The sequence below is a fragment of the Arachis hypogaea genome, chromosome 17, assembly GCF_003086295.3.
Source record: "Arachis hypogaea cultivar Tifrunner chromosome 17, arahy.Tifrunner.gnm2.J5K5, whole genome shotgun sequence".
NCBI lineage: Eukaryota > Viridiplantae > Streptophyta > Magnoliopsida > Fabales > Fabaceae > Arachis > Arachis hypogaea.
The window spans coordinates 91,450,056-91,466,919 of NC_092052.1; the positions used below are offsets into that span (position 1 = coordinate 91,450,056).

The 16,864-nt window shown below is 37.3% G+C and overlaps 1 non-coding gene across 1 annotated transcript; it reads right to left on the bottom strand.

The window, feature by feature from the left end:
• Nucleotides 1-16,144: 16,144 nt before the first annotated feature.
• LOC112768177 (small nucleolar RNA R71) lies at nt 16,145-16,252 on the bottom strand. The gene has a single exon (XR_003185614.1). It is a non-coding gene; the product is annotated as a small nucleolar RNA R71 (small nucleolar RNA).
• Between the last annotated feature and the right edge of the window lie 612 nt (nt 16,253-16,864).

Below are 16,864 nucleotides of genomic sequence, written 5' to 3' on the forward strand. Positions count from 1 at the left end.
TCAAAACTATTACAAACTGATCAAGGTACGAACGGAAAATACAATTCATGTAATCCATGAAAATCATAGGAGCATTAGTTAGTCCAAACGACATAACCGTATACTCATAGTGACCATAACGAGTTCTAAATACAGTCTTTGGTATATCTGATTCTTTCACTCGAATCTAGTGATAGCTCGATCGCAAATCAATCTTCGAGAACACAGTTGCACCTTCCAACTGATCCATCAAATCATCTATCCGTGGAAGTGGATACTTGTTCTTGATAGTGTCCTTATTTAGCTGTCGGTAATCTACGCAAAGTCTGATTCCACCGTCCTTCTTCTTTACTAGCAATACTGGAGCTCCCCAAGATGATTCACTAGGATGAATAAATTCCTTTCCAAGTAGCTCATCCAACTACTTCTTCAACCTTGCAAGTTCCAGTGGTGACATCCGGCACGGTGCTATAGAAATCGGTCCGGTTCCAGGTACTAGTTTAATGCTGAATTCTATTTCTCACTAAGGAGGAAACTTAGGTATGTCGTCCGGGAAAACATCAGGAAATTCCTTCACCACTCGGATTCGTTCTAAGCTTAGTTCACTGTCATTCAAGCTAGCCACTAACAGAACGTACCTCTCATAATCCCTCCCGTCTAAGGTAACTCTTACAGAATTCAGATATAAGGTGTGGGACAGAAATGGTTTAGTACATAGACTATCAGATGGAATAACAGCAGTTCTTTTAAAATAATCAAGGAAAGCATGATACTTAGATAACCAATCTAATCCTAAAATAACTTCTTAACCACATAGAGGTAAACAGATTAGATCATGTATAAAAGTCCTGTTCCTAATAGCGAATGGTACTTACAGGCACACTAAACTGGTCAAATCATTTTGGGATACAGGTGTATGGACAATCAAGTAAAAATTCAATTTAAAGAAATATAATCCTAACTCATAAGCAATAGTTAGAGAAATAAAGAATGCAATGCACCCGAATCATACAATACAGTTAGAAATCGATTCTTGACATAACACTGACCTTGAACGAGGGCGTTCGATTGCACAACATCGTCAATAGTGATAGCAAATACTCATCCTTGTTGCTGGGTTCTAACTGAATTTTGAGTAAATCGTTTCGGCCAATCCTTGGCAATATGTCCAAGTTCTCCACAAGCATAGCAGTTAGGTGATCCAAACTGGCAAGACCTGTTATCAGGCTCTTTTCCGCATTGCTTACATGTAGTGTTTATGTAAGCCTGATGGGCTCGTTTACCATTGCCTTACCTTACTTTACCTCAATTCTTACCTGTACGGCGAGAAGTAATGTTACCAACTTGTAGGTTCTTATGCTGTCGTATGCCACGCGCTTTAAAATGCACCTTTCTCCCAGCTGCCTGATGATTGCTAAGATGCCTTGGTGGAAATCCTTGGCGACTCACCTTGGCCACAGTCACTTTCTTAATACATTCTTCCACTAACTTGCTCTTGTTGACTAATTCAGCAAAATTATGTATCTGCAGCGGAACTATTGAACTCATCCGATCATCACGAAGGCCTCCTTCAAATTTCAAGCACTTCTATTCTTCAAAGTCAGCAGGATTCCCTTGACGGATCTTAGAGAAACGACACAAGTCATCAAAATTACGAGCATACTCAGCAACAATCATATCCCCTGCCACCAGTACTCAGCTTCTCCCTCGAGCATATAAGTAGCAAACTCCACAAGTTGTCCTTCCGGAATATGCTGCGCTCTCAGTGATCGTTCAATACCTCAAAACCAGTTATCAGCGTCAGTCGCAACGAGTGTACCCTTGAACTTAGGCGGATTAACCTTCAGAAAGGTCGCAAGGGTCATAGGTCTTTCAGGATGCCCTAAGTTATTCTCATCATTCCAATTTCTCACTCCAAGACGTTCAACAGCCCTAGACGCTGTTACTGCAGCTTCATGCACTACTTCAGCCGCGTTGTTCATGGTAGCCATAAACGTTTCCTGTTCCCTCTCGTAGTTAACATTAGGAATTCCTTCCCGTACGCCTCGTCTCCGTGAACCCATTGTAGTCCTGTTCACACGAAACAATCATTGTTAAGGTGATCAGTCTTAACATTTCAAGTCAAGTGTGAACATTCCCAAAATGAAAACAAAGAAACAATCATGCAACATATATCACTGGGATATCCTATACGCATGAGACACACAACAGAGTATATAATAAAGCATAGTCAGTCCACTCCCCAGGCTCTATTGGGAACGAACTGCTCTGATACCAAATTGTAACGATCCAATTTTCAATATGTCTAGATCATACCGGAAACTGAGCTCTACCAATTTGTCTTCCTAATTATTATCTATTATTTATCATATGAGCCTGATTCGTTGTTAAAAGCGTAGTTAATTTGCGGGGTGTATTTTTTTTTAAATGAAAACATTTGGGTTAGTAGACGGAATCATTCATAATCAATTCACAAGTAATAACAGATAAAATAGTTATAAACAACCACACATAAATACATCACGAGTAGCTAGAAACATTCAATTATCCAGCCTTTATTAGAGTATAGTCCTTTAGTTAGAACACCCCTAGATATAGCTAGATAATAACTATATACATATACATACATACAACATCCCAGGTCCTGACCTGTTCAAGAGGTCTCTAAGCTGGCACCTAGGCTAGCCTAGATTCTATACTCACCTAGTCCCTCTAAACTACTAAAGCGAGGGAAAGTACGTTCTAAGTCTTCACAACTCAAGTCAGGTGGAGCGTCATCAAAAGATAGAACATCATCTGCTACTCCTCTGCACGATCAGACTTTTCCACAGGACGTCTCTCTGGTACCTCATGAAGTAGCCACACAACAGGAATCTCGTACACAGGATTTAGGTTAAAGTGCGCATACGAACGGGGTGCAGACGTTGGCTGGTCTCACAGTATATACATATAAACAGAGAACGATATTCACCCTAGACTCAGAAGACTATCTAGAGAAGAATCCTCTTCTTGCGAACGGTCATCAGCGAACTATGGTAAGGTACTCTTACTTCCATCTGAAGGGGGAAGGGAGAGAGAAGGGGTAAGAACTGGGGAGTTCTTAGTAGGGTCGGGGTTATTAGTTACGTTCATTAATTCTATGTTATTTAGCAGACTATTAGCAGAATACAAAGAAGCAGTAATTAGAAAACACAGATAACTAGAGAAGATAGAGAAAACAGATTGCAGAACACAAACAGAAGAATACAAGAAAATAACACAAGCGCAGAGAATGGAATACAAACAAGGAAAGCATACATTCATACCACAATCATAACAAAGGAAATGCGCAACCAAGTATGACGCATGTCTAGCGCTAGCACAGGTAATGAGCTCATCTGTCGGTTTCTACCCGCTCCCGACGTAACCCGAAGCAGCTGAAACGGGTATGGTTTTCCAGTCAGCATAGGTACAGTTCTCACTAACCGACGTATGCGTCATATCCTCTGTAAGCAAACTCTGCCTTACAGGTGGCGGCATTCCAGCCGTGTATGAAATCATATTCTCTGTAAGCAATCCTTGCCTTACAGGTGCGGCATTCTAGCTGTGCATGAATTAATATCCTCTGCAAGTGATCCCAGGTTATCAGTTGCAGGTACGGCTCTCAATAGCTGTGTAACACTGGAAAATGTTCTGTGGTCGTACCACTATCTATCTGACTGCCTTCACACAGTAGATCATTACATAATCATTCTCATTATCATGATTCATCATCATTCTCATTATTCATCATCATTTTCACATTCTTATGCAGTACCTCTTTCTTTCTCTGTTCAATCATACTGTACAAACTTTACATTTTTCACTTTTACAATATCCTGGCTCAAACCATTTCTCTTTATCATAATATTCTTTTCTCTTTGTATCTCTTTACTTTACTCTGGTTACTCTGTGCTCTGTGTTACTTTATTCTGCTCTGATTTCTCTGTTTAACATGTGTATTTAAAGCTTATGTAAATTTCGGTATGAATAGTTAGCCTGTCCCAGGTATAGGTTCATTAAGTCTATACTGAAATAGTTTAACTTTTCATATAACACCTAACCCTAGTCGCAACTCAGGTACTAACTAAGTTGCCCTAGTTCGTTCACTAGTCTCTGTCTGTTTTTCTGTCATTAAAATTTTACAGACTTTTTCTTTGGTTTTTTTCTTTTTTTTAAATTTTTATCTTTTATTTATCTTTGCCTCACTAACATGTTATTAACACTCCCTAAGTGTTTTATGAAGGTAATTATGAGATTCTGCACTTAAAGTTGTCTTTCTAAAGCTTTTACAAAAAACTGCCTTTTTCGTATTATTTTATTATTATTTATTATATTATTATTAAATTTTCGAAAATTACCTTTCCTTTACGTTTTAACCTTTAAAATTAACTTTTTACCCCGGTAACTTTTAATATTTCTACTTTAACCACCCTAACTTTCAGAAATTACAAAACAACCCCTCAAACACCAAAATATTGACTTCCTTGCCCTTTCTAAGATCTAAAAGGTGTTCTTCAATGTTCTTCACCACACTCAAAGTGTTCTTCGTGTTCTTCGTATATTCTTCAAATTCTTTCTCTATTTTTACCCGTTTTTCAGTCTTTTCAGCAACCGATTTTTACCAAAATTCAAAATAAATTCCCAGCCACTAAAATCCCATCTTTTCTACATGATTTCAACACAAATTTAACCCCAATTTAGGGTCCTAGGGTTTCGTTTTCCAGCAGCCACAAGAACACACATTCATAGCTTGAATTTCATCAAATTTCATCAAAATTTCACCAAATTTTCACCAATAATCAATCATATATGCAACCAATTTTTAGAACAGCCAAATCATACAACATTCACACAACTCAAACACAAATATTCAAGATTAATTTCGTGACACCCTACCTTGATTTGCTGCTCCAAATCCGGTTACTCTTTGAAGTGTTCTTAAAGCACTTTTTCCTCCTAAAACACATCAAGAACAACTTTAAAACTCTAAACCATCAACTAAACGAACTTCAGCAGCATCTTAGGAATGTTATCCTCACCTTAAAGGTGCAGGAAATCAAAGATCTTTGGCCCACAAGTCAAGCTAAGCAAGAGATCTAAGGAAGAACATCAAGAAAACACTTGTTTAAGCATGTTTCCTTGAAAACCGAATTGAAGAGGGAGGGAGACAGCCATCTCATCTTATTTCCAGCGTTGATATGTTATATAGTTATGTAGAGGAAGAAGAGAGGATCATTTTGGTGAAATCAGAATTTTGATTTGAGTTTTAGTTTAGAAGAAATCAAGCTTTGAAGATTAAGTGTTCATGAAAGTTTCTCTCTTTTCTCTCTTGTTATTTTCGGCCAAAATGATGAAATGAGACAGCCTTGGAGGTCTTGGGGGGTGTAAAGTGAGTTGTGATTGGTTGGCTTGGAGGTGGATTAAAATAATATTAAAATATCTCTAGTGTACAACTACTAAAACTAGGTGTATCGGAACACTCGTAAAAACATCTCTAAAAATTATTTTCTGAGCTACTAGCATAAATGACACTAGTAACATATTTATTATGAGAATAAAACATGAATAATGATGTCTTAGCATTGCTAAAGTCATCAGAGAGTGTTGGTGCTAAGCTGTACCAGTAAACCGTAAACCCGGTTAAACCGATTTTATGTTTTTAACAAAAAAGACCAGGTAACCTTATAATATCATTCAAGCATTTTATAAGACTAATATAATGATAATATTATACTATTATCTCTCTCCTCTCATGAATCAAGTCTGGTTCATCAAACAGAGACTATTTACGAAAATCAAAATCAAAACTGCCAACCGATACGGTTCAAAAACTAGGTTCTTCGCGATTGCATTATCGAGCTTGCCTCAGAGGAGGTTCTAACTTAAGGATGACATAATAATGAGGATTGAGATGCTTGATGATATACAGAGGTGTTCCCTTTACTGATCTTCTGGAGAAATCCGTACTTTTAGAAAAGATCTCATGTACTCGAAAATCAGGGTTGTTAAATTCTACCCTCCTAAAAGAAAATTTTGCCCTCAAAATTTCAGTTACCTGAGAACAGATGCGGGTAATCAGCTCTCATCTTATCTTCCAATTCCCGAGTGTGCTCTTCTTCTCCACTTGGTTCCATGCTACTTTGACTAAGCGAACAGTCTTGCCTCTTAGCTGCTTATCACTTCTTTCTACGATCTGAACTGGTGATGCTTGATATGTCAAATCATTTTATAACTGTACTGTTTCTGGTTGTGAAACGTGACTCTCATCGGGAACATATTTCTTAAGTTGCGAGACATAAAAAAAAAACATCATGAAGGTTTAATAAATAAGGAGGAAGGGCTATTTGATAAGCTACTAGACCGACTCTTTTAAGTATTTGGAAAGGTTCTATGTATTGTGGGTTAAGCTTTTTAGTCTTAAGGGCTCTACCTATTCCAGTAATCGAAGTTACTTCTAGAAAGACATGGTTTCCCTCACTAAACTCTAAGGGTCTACGTCTATTATCAGCATAGCTCTTTTGACGGCCTTGTGCTGTCTGGATCTTCCGACGAATCTCCTTTATCTTCTCAGTAGTTTCTTACACTAAGTTTGGACCTAAGACACTAGCTTCCCCATCATCATTCTAACACAATGTTGTCCGACATCTTCTTTCGTAGAGAGCTTCGTATGGTGCCATCCCAATACTTTATTGGCAACTGTTGTTGTAGACAAATTCGACCAACAGCAAATACTTATCCCAGCTGCTTTGGTTGTCTATCATACATTATCGTAACATGTCTTCTAACGTCTGGATTGTCTGCTCTGATTATCTGTCTATCTGAGGATGGTATGCTATACTCGTGTGCAATTCTGTTTCCAACGCTTTCTGAAAAGCTCCCCAAAATCTAGTAGTAAACCTCGAAACTTGATTTGAGACAATTTATGAAGGTATCCCCTGTAGTCGTACGTTTTCTTGAATATATATTTGTTCCAGCCTTTCTAAAGTATAGTCAACTGGAATCGGAAGGAAGTGCGCTGACTTTGTCAACCTGTCCACAATTACCCAGATGGTATTGTGTCCTGTTGAGGTCCTTGGCAATCCCGTGACAAAATCCATGGTAATCTGCTCCCATTTCCATTGTGGTATTTCTAAGGGTTGCAGGGTTCCTGACAGCTTCTGATGTTCCACCTTCATCTTCTGGCAGGTTAAACATTTTGAGAAATAATCAGCTATTTTTTTCTTTAAGCCCGGACACCAGAACATTTGTTTCAAATCTCGATATATCTTTGTCACTCCAGGTTGCATAGAAAATCTACTTTGGTGAGCTTCAGCAAGAATCTTTTGTCGTAGTTCTCCAGAGTTAGGCACACAAATTCTGTTTTTGTACCTCTATAGGCCACTACGATCCTGTCTCACAGCTTTTGGTTCTTCTGTGTTCATTCGTCTCAGCATCGTCATCCTTTCTGAGTCCTGTGTTTGTGCTTTCTGAATACTAATCTTAAAATCTGGTGTTATACGCAATTGGGCCAAACAGACTCCACTTGACGTCTCAATCATAGCCAACTTAAGGTCCTCAAATTCCGCGAGTAATTTTTCTTCCTGTATCATCATCCAAGAGATACTTAAATTCTTTATGCTTAAAGTGTTTGCCACCACGTTCGTTTTCCCTGGGTGATAACTTAATTTGAAATCATAGTCCTTCAAAAATTCCATCCACCTTCGCTGTCCAGAATTCGCACTTTGATAGTTTATCATATAACTTCCGAGTCCTCAGTGTCTGCAATACAGTCCTTAGATGCTCTTCATGCACTCTTTCTGTCTTCGAATAGATGAGAATATCGTCTACGAAAACTATTACAAACTGATCAAGGTACGAACGGAAAATACGATTCATGTAATCCATGAAAATCATAGGAGCATTAGTTAGTCCAAACGACATAACCGTATATTCATAGTGACCATAACGAGTTCTAAATACAGTCTTTGGTATATCTGATTCTTTCACTCGAATCTAGTGATAGCTCGATCGCAAATCAATCTTCGAGAACACAGTTGCACCTTCCAACTGATCCATCAAATCATCTATCCATGGAAGTGGATACTTGTTCTTGATAGTGTCTTTATTTAGCTGTCGGTAATCTACGCAAAGTCTGATTCCACCGTCCTTCTTCTTTACTAGCAATACTGGAGCTCCCCAAGATGATGCACTAGGACGAATAAATTCCTTTCCAAGTAGCTCATCCAACTACTTCTTCAACTTTGCAAGTTCCAGTGGTGACATCCGGCACGGTGCTATAGAAATCGGTCCGGTTCCAGGTACTAGTTTAATGCTGAATTCTATTTCTCACTAAGGAGGAAACTTAGGTATGTCGTCCGGGAAAACATCAGAAAATTCCTTCACCACTCGGATTCGTTCTAAGCTTAGTTCACTGTCATTCGAGCTAGCCACTAACAGAACGTACCCCTCATAATCCCTCCCGTCTAAGGTAACTCTTACAGAATTCAGATATAAGGTGTGGGACAGAAATGGTTTAGTACATAGACTATCAGATGGAATAACAACAGTTCTTTTAAAATAATCAAGGAAAGCATGATACTTAGATAACCAATCTAATCCTAAAATAACTTCTAAACCACATAGAGGTAAACAGATTAGATCGTGTATAAAAGTCCTGTTCCTAATAGCGAATGGTACTTACAGGCACACTAAAATGGTCAAAGCATTTTGGGATGCAGGTGTATGGACAATCAAGTAAAAACTCAATTTAAAGAAATATAATCCTAACCCGTAAGCAATAGTTAGAGAAATAAAGAATACGATGCACCCGAATTATACAGTACAGTTAGAAATCGATTCTTGACATAATACTGACCTTGAATGAGGGCGTTCGATTGCACAACATCGTCAATAGTGATAGCAAATACTCATCCTTGTTGCTGGGTTCTAACTGAATTTTGAGTAAATCCTTTCGGACAATCCTTGGCAATATGTCCAAGTTCTCCACAAGCATAGCAGTTAGGTGATCCAAACTGGCAAGACCTGTTATCATGCTCTTTTCCGCATTGCTTACATGCAGTGTTTATGTAAGCCTGATGGACTCGTTTACCATTGCCTTGCCTTACTTTACCTCCATTCTTACCTGTACGGCGAGAAGTAATGTTACCAACTTGTAGGTTCTTATGCTGTCGTATGCCACACGCTTTAAAATGTACCTATCTCCCAGCTGCCTGATGATTGCTAAGACGCCTTGGTGGAAATCCTTGGCGACTCACCTTGGCCACAGTCACTTTCTTAATACATTCTTCCAATAACTTGCTCTTGTTGACTAATTCAGCAAAATTACGGATCTCCAGCGAAACTATTGAACTCATCAGATCATCACGAAGGCCTCCTTCAAACTTCAAGCACTTTCATTCTTCAAAGTCAGCAGGATTCCCTTGACAGATCTTAGAGAAACGACACAAGTCATCAAAATTACGAGCATACTCAGCAACAGTCATATCCCCTGCCACCAGTACTCAGCTTCTCCCTCGAGCATATAAGTAGCAAACTCCACGTGTTGTCCTTCCAGAATATGCTGCGCTCTCAGTGATCGTTCAATACCTCAAAACCAGTTATCAGCGTCAGTCGCAACGAGTGTACCCTTGAACTTAGGCGGATTAACCTTCAGAAAGGTCGCAAGGGTCATAGGTCTTTCAGGATGCCCTAAGTTATTCTCATCATTCCAATTTCTCACTTCAAGATGTTCAACAGCCCTAGCCGCTGTTACTGCAGCTTCACGCACTACTTCAGCCGCGTTGTTCATGGTAGCCATAAACGTTTCCTGTTCCCTCTCGTAGTTAACATTAGGAATTCCTTCCCGTACGCCTCGTCTCCGTGAAACCATTGTAGTCCTGTTCACACCAAACAATCATTGTTAAGGTGATCAGTCTTAACACTTCAAGTCAAGTATGAACATTCCCAAAATGAAAACACAGAAACAATCATGCAACATATATCACTGGGATATCCTATATGCATGAGACACACAACAGAGTATATAATAAAGAATAGTCAGTCTACTCCCCAGGCTCTATTGGGAACGAACTGCTCTGATACCAAATTGTAACGATCCAATTTTCAATATGTCTAGATCATACCGGAAACTGAGCTCTACCAATTTGTCTTCCTAATTATTATCTATTATTTATCATATGAGCCTGATTCGTTGTTAAAAGCGTAGTTAATTTGTGAGGTGTTTTTTTTTTTTAAATGAAAACATTTGGGTTAGTAGACGGAATCATTCATAATCAATTCACAAGTAATAACAGATAAAATAGTTATAAACAACCACACATAAATACATCACGAGTAGCTAGCAACATTCAGTTATCCAGCCTTTATTAGAGTATAGTCCTTTAGTTAGAACACCCCTAGATATAGCTAGATAATAACTATATACATATACATACATACAAAATCCCAGGTCCTGACCTGTTCAAGAGGTCTCTAAGCTGGCACCTAGGCTAGCCTAGATTCTATACTCACCTAGTCCCTCTAAACTATTAAAGCGAGAGAAAGTACGTTCTAAGTCTTCATAACTCAAGTCAGGTGGAACGTCATCAAAAGATAGAACATCATCTGCTACTCCTCTGCACGATCAGACTTTTCCACAGGACGTCTCTCTGGTACCTCATGAAGTAGCCACACAATAGGAATCTCATACACAGGATTTAGGTTAAAGTGCGCATACGAACGGGGTGCAGACGTTGGCTGGTCTCACAGTATATACATATAAACAGAGAACGATATTCACCCTAGACTCAGAAGACTATCTAGAGCAAAATCCTCTTCTTGCGAATGGTCATCAGCGAACTATGGTAAGGTACTCTTACTTCCATCTGAAGGGGGAAGGGAGAGAGAAGGGGTAAGAACTGGGGAGTTCTTAGTAGGGTCGGGGTTATTAGTTACGTTCATTAATTCTATGTTGTTTAGCAGACTATTAGCAGAATACAAAGAAGCAGTAATTAGAAAACACAGATAAGTAGAGAAGATAGAGAAAATAGATAGCAGAACACAAACAAAAGAATACAAGAAAATAACACAAGCGTAGAGAATGGAATACAAACAAGGAAAGCATACATTCATACCACAATCATAACAAAGGAAATGCACAACCAAGTATGATGCATGTCTAGCCCTAGCGCAGGTAATGAGCTCATCTGTCAGTTTCTACCCGCTCCGACATAACCTGAAGCAGCTGAAATGGGTATGGTTTTCCAGTCAGCATAGGTACAGTTCTTGCTAACCGACGTATGCGTCATATCCTCTGTAAGCAAACTCTGCCTTACAGGTGGCGGCATTCTAGCCGTGTATGAATTAATATCCTCTATAAGCAATCCTTGCCTTACAGGTGCAGCATTCTAGCCGTGTATGAATTAATATCCTCTTCAAGTGATCCCAGGTTATCAGTTGCAGGTACAGCTCTCAATAGCTGCGTAACATTGGAAAACGTTCTGTGGTCATACCACTATCTATCTGACTGCCTTCACGCAGTAGATCATTACATAATCATTCTCATTATCATCATTCATCATCATTCTCATTATTCATCATCATTTTCACATTCTTATGCAGTACCTCTTTCTTTCTCTGTTCAATCATACTGTAAAAACTTTACATTTTTCACTTTTACAATATCCTGGCTCAAACCATTTCTCTTTATCATATTATTCTTTTCTCTTTGTATCTCTTTACTTTACTCTGGTTACTCTGTGCTCTGTGTTACTTTATTCTGCTCTGATTTCTCTGTTTAACATGTGTATTTAAAGCTTATGTAAATTTCGGTATGAATAGTTAGCCTGTCCCAGGTATAGGTTCATTAAGTCTATACTGAAACAGTTTAACTTTTCATATAATACCTAACCCTAGTCGCAACTCAAGTACTAACTAAGTTGCCCTAGTTCGTTCACTAGTCTCTGTCTGTTTTTCTATCACTAAAATTTTACAGACTTTTTCTTTGGTTTTTATCTTTTTTTTTTAACTTTTTAACTTTTATTTATCTTTGCCTCACTAACATGTTATTACGCCTCCCTAAGTGTTTTATGAAGGTAATTATGAGATTCTGCACTTAAAGTTGTCTTTCTAAAGCTTTTACAGAAAACTTCCTTTTTCGCATTATTTTATTATTTTTAATTAAATATTATTTTTTAATATTTTATTATTATTTATTATTTTATTATTAAATTTTCAAAAATTACCTTGCCTTTACCTTTTAACCTTTAAAATTAACTTTTTACCCCGGTAACTTTTAATATTTCTACTTTAACCACCCTAACTTTCAGAAATTACAAAACAACCCCTCAAACACCAAAATATTTACTTCCTTGCCCTTTCTAAGATCTAAAAGGTGTTCTTCAATGTTCTTCACCACACTCAAAGTGTTCTTCATGTTCTTCGTAAATTCTTCAAATTCTTTCTCTATTTTTACCCGTTTTTCAGTCTTTTCAGCAACCGATTTTTACCAAAATTCAAAATAAATTCCCAGCCACTAAAATCCCATCTTTTCTACATGATTTGAACACAAATTGAACCCCAATTTAGGGCCTAGGGTTTCGTTTTCCAGCAGCCACAAGAACACACATTCATAGCTTGAATTTCATCAAATTTCATCAAAATTTCACCAAATTTTCACCAAGAATCAATCATATATGCAACCAATTTTTAGCACAGCCAAATCATAGAACATTCACATAAATCAATCACAAATATTCAAGATTAATTTCGTGACACCCTACCTTGATTTGCTACTCCAAATTCGGTTACTCTTTGAAGTGTTCTTAAAGCACTTTTTCCTCCTAAAACACATCAAGAACAACTTTAAAACTCTAAACCATCAACTAAACGAACTTCAGAAGCATCTTAGGAAGGTTATCCTCACCTTAAACGTGCAGGAAATCAAAGATCTTTGGCCCACAAGTCAAGCTAAGCAAGAGATCTAAGGAAGAACATCAAGAAAATACTTGTTTAAGCATGTTTCCTTGAAAACCGAATTGAAGAGGGAGGGAGACAGCCATATCACCTTATTTCCAGCCTTGATATGTTATATGGTTATGTAGAAGAAGAAGAGAGGATCATTTTGGTGAAATCGGAATTTTGATTTGAGTTTTAGTTCAGAAGAAATCAAGCTTTGAAGATTAAGTGTTCATGAAAGTTTCTCTCTTTTCTCTCTTGTTATTTTCGGCCAAAATGATGAAATGAGACAACCTTGAAGGTCTTGGGGGTGTAAGGTGAGTTGTGATTGGTTGGCTTGGAGGTGGATTAAAATAATATTAAAATATCTCTGGTGTACAACTACTAAAACTAGGTGTATCGGAACACTCATAAAAACATCTCTAAAAATTATTTTTTGAGCTACTAGCATAAATGAAACTAGTAACATATTTATTATGAGAATAAAACATGAATAATGAGGTCTTAGCATTGCTAAAGTCATCAGAGAGTGCTGGTGCTAAGCTGCACCAGTAAACCGTAAACCCGGTTAAACCGATTTTCTGTTTTTAACAAAAAAGACTAGGTAACCTTATAATATCATTCAAGCATTTTCTAATACTAATATAATGATAATATTATACTATTATCTCTCTCCTCTCATGAATCGAGTCCAGTTCGTCAAACAGAGACTATTTATGAAAATCAGAATCAAAACTGCCAACCGATACGGTTCAAAAACTAGGTTCTTCGCGATTGCATTATCGGGCTTGCCTCAGAGGAGGTTCTAACTTAAGGATGACATAATAATGAGGATTGAGATGATTGATGATATAACAGAGGTGTTCCCTTTACTGATCTTCCGTAGAAATCCGTACTTTCAGAAAAGATCTCATGTACTCGAAAATTAGGGTTGTTACATTCTACACTCCATAGATTAAGGTGTGGAGCTCTGCTGTTCCTCATGAATTAATACAAAGTACTACTGTTTTTCTATTCAATTCAAGCTTATTCCGCTTCTAAGATATTCATTCGCAGTCAAGAACATGATGAATGTGATGATTATGTGACGCTCATCATCATTCTCGCTTATGAACGCATGCCTGACAAATACTTCCGTTCTACATACAAGCAAGCTAGAATGGATATCTCTTGGCTATCTAATACAGGGGACCGAGTCCGAGTTATTAGTGTCTTCGTGGTATAAGTTAGAACCCATGGACGGCCATTCTTGAGAATCCGGAAAGTCTAAACCTTGTCTGTGGTATTCCGAGTAGGATTCAGGGATTGAATGACTGTGACGAGCTTCAAACTCGCGAGTGCTGGGCGTAGTGACAGACGCAAAAGGATAGTAAATCCTATTCCAGTATGATCGAGAACCGACAGATGATTAGCCATGCAGTGACAGCGCATTGGGCCATTTTCACTGAGAGGACAGGTGGCCATTGACATCGGTGATGCCTAACATATAGCTTGCCATGGAAAGGAGTAAGAAGGATTGGATGAAGACAGCAGGAAAGTAGAGGTTCAGAGGGACGAAAGCATCTCTATACGCTTATCTGAAATTCTCACCAATGAATTACATAAGTACCACTATCCTATTTTATATTTTATTTATCTTTTACTTATCAATTCATAAAATCAGTTGAATCCACCTGACTGAGATTTACAAGTACCACTATCAATTTTATGTTTTTCTCTCTCTTCATTAAAAATTCAAAAATAAAAAAATATATTTCCCTTATTTCACTCATAATTTTCGAAAATTTGATTTGATTTAGTCAAAAGTTTTTAAAATTTAGTTGTTTCTTATGAGTCAAATCACATTTTCAATTTGAAAATCTTATCTTTTTCAAAATCTTTTTCAAAAATCAAATCTTTTTTATTTTTCTTATTTATTTTTAAAAATTTTAAAATTATTTTTCTAAAATCTTTTTCTTAATTTTATCTCATAATTTTCGAAAATATTATCAACAATTAATGTTTTGATTCAAAAATTACAAGTTTGTTACTTGCCTGTTAAGAAAGATTCAAACTTTAAGTTCTAGAATTATATCTTGTAATTACTTGTGAGTCAAGTCATTAATTTTGATTTTAAAAATTCAGATCTTTTTTCAAAGCTAATTTTAATCAAATCTTTCTATCATATCTTTTTAAATCATAAATTTTTCAAAAATTTGATTTTTAAATATATCTTCTCTAACTTCTTATTTTCTTATCTTTTCAAAATTGATTTTCAAATCTTTTCTCAACTAACTAATTGACTTTTTGTTTGTTTCTTATCTTTTTCAAAACCACCTAACTACTCTTCCCTCTCCAATTTTTGAAAATACATCCCTCTTTTTCAAAAATTCTTTTTAATTAATTAATTATTTTAAATTTTAATTTCAATTTTACTTCTCCTTTAATTTTCGAAAATCATCAACCCCTTTTCAAAAATTATTTTCGAAAACTCCTCCCTCTCATCTTCTTCTATTTATTTAATTACTTACTAACACTTCTCCTCATCTCATATCTCTGCTTCTATCCTCACCCTTGTGTTTGGATTATCCATTCTTCTTCACTCTTATTCGCTTTCTTCCTTTACTAACAACAAGGGAACCTCTATACTGTGGTAAAAAGGATCCCTATTATTATTTTCTGTTTCCTTTTTTTTCATATGAGCAGGAGCAAGGACAAGAGCATTCTTGTTGAAGCAGACCCTGAACCTGAAAGGACTCTGAAGAGGAAACTGAGAGAAGCTAAAATACAACAATCCAGAGACAACTTTACAGAAATTTTCGAAAAAGAAGAGGAGATGGCAACCAAAATTAATAATAATGCAAGGAGGATGCTTGGTGATTATACTACACCTACTTCCAAGTTTGATGGAAGAAGCATCTCAATCCCTACCATTGGAGCAAACAATTTTGAGCTGAAACCTTAATTAGTTGCTCTAATGCAACAGAACTGCAAATCCCATGGACTTCCATCAGAAGATCCCTATCAGTTTTTAACTGAATTCCTGCAGATCTGTGAGACTGTTAAGACTAATGGAGTAGATCCTGAAGTCTACAGGCTCATGCTTTTCCCTTTTGCTGTAAGAAACAGAGCTAGAACATGGTTAGACTCACAACCTAAAGATAGCCTGAACTCTTGGGATAAGCTGGTCACGGCCTTCTTGGCTAAGTTCTTTCCTCCTCAAAAGCTGAGCAAGCTTAGAGTGGATGTTCAAACCTTCAAGAAAAAAGATGGTGAATCCCTCTATGAAGCTTGGGAAAGATACAAGCAGATGACCAAAAGGTGTCCTCCTGACATGCTTTCAGAATGGACCATTCTGGATATATTCTATTATGGTCTATCTGAGTTCTCCAAGATGTCGCTGGACCATTCTGCAGGTGGATCTATTCACCTAAAAAAAATGCCTGCAGAAGCTCAAGAACTTATTGACATGGTTGCAAATAATCAATTCATGTATACTTCTGAGAGAAATTCCGTGAATAATGGGACGCCTCAGAAGAAGGAAGTTCTTAAAATTGATGCTCTGAATGCCATATTGGCTCAGAACAAAGTGTTGACTCAGCAAGTCAACATGATCTCCCAAAGTCTGAATGGATGGCAAAATGCATCCAATAGTACTAAAGAGGCATCTTCTGAAGAAGAAGCTTATGATCTTGATAACCCTGCAATAGCAGAGGTAAATTACATGGATGAACCTTATGGAAACACCTATAATTCATCATGGAGAAATCATCCAAATTTCTCATGGAAGGATCAACAAAAGCCTCAACAAGGCTTTAATAATGGTGGAAGAAACAGGCTCAGTAATAGCAAGCTTTTTCCATCATCTTCTCAGCAACAGACAGAGAATTTTGAACAAAATACCTCTAATCTAGCAAACTTAGTCTCTGATCTGTCCAAGGCTACTCTAAGT